General features: G+C 53.7%; 1 protein-coding gene across 2 annotated transcripts in view; it reads left to right on the forward strand.

Annotated features, from left to right (window-relative positions):
• TkR86C (Tachykinin-like receptor at 86C) overlaps positions 1 to 285 on the forward strand; it is a 380,372-nt gene that overhangs the window by 96,731 nt on the left and 283,356 nt on the right. The window lies entirely within an intron of this gene.

Here is a 285-nt window from a genome sequence, read left to right on the forward strand (position 1 = left end):
TCGTACGTGCGCTCCAAGCGCTCATAGAAGAGATCCTTGCATGCCTCATCCTTCTCTTCCGTCGGAGCATAGGCGCAGATGAGCGAGATGTTGAAAAACCTCGCTTTGATGCGGATTGTGGCTAAACGTTCATCCACCGGGGTGAACGACATTACTCGGCGACGGAGTCTCTCGCCCACCACAAATCCAACTCCGAATTTGCGCTCCTTTACATGGCAGCTGTAGTAGACGTCGCAAGGCCCCAGACATTGTTTGCCTTGCCCCGTCCAACGCATTTCTTGGATG

The sequence above is a fragment of the Rhagoletis zephyria genome, unplaced genomic scaffold (genome assembly GCF_001687245.7).
Source record: "Rhagoletis zephyria isolate East Lansing unplaced genomic scaffold, Rhagoletis_zephyria_1.1 Rzeph_scaffold_00166, whole genome shotgun sequence".
Lineage (NCBI taxonomy): Eukaryota > Metazoa > Arthropoda > Insecta > Diptera > Tephritidae > Rhagoletis > Rhagoletis zephyria.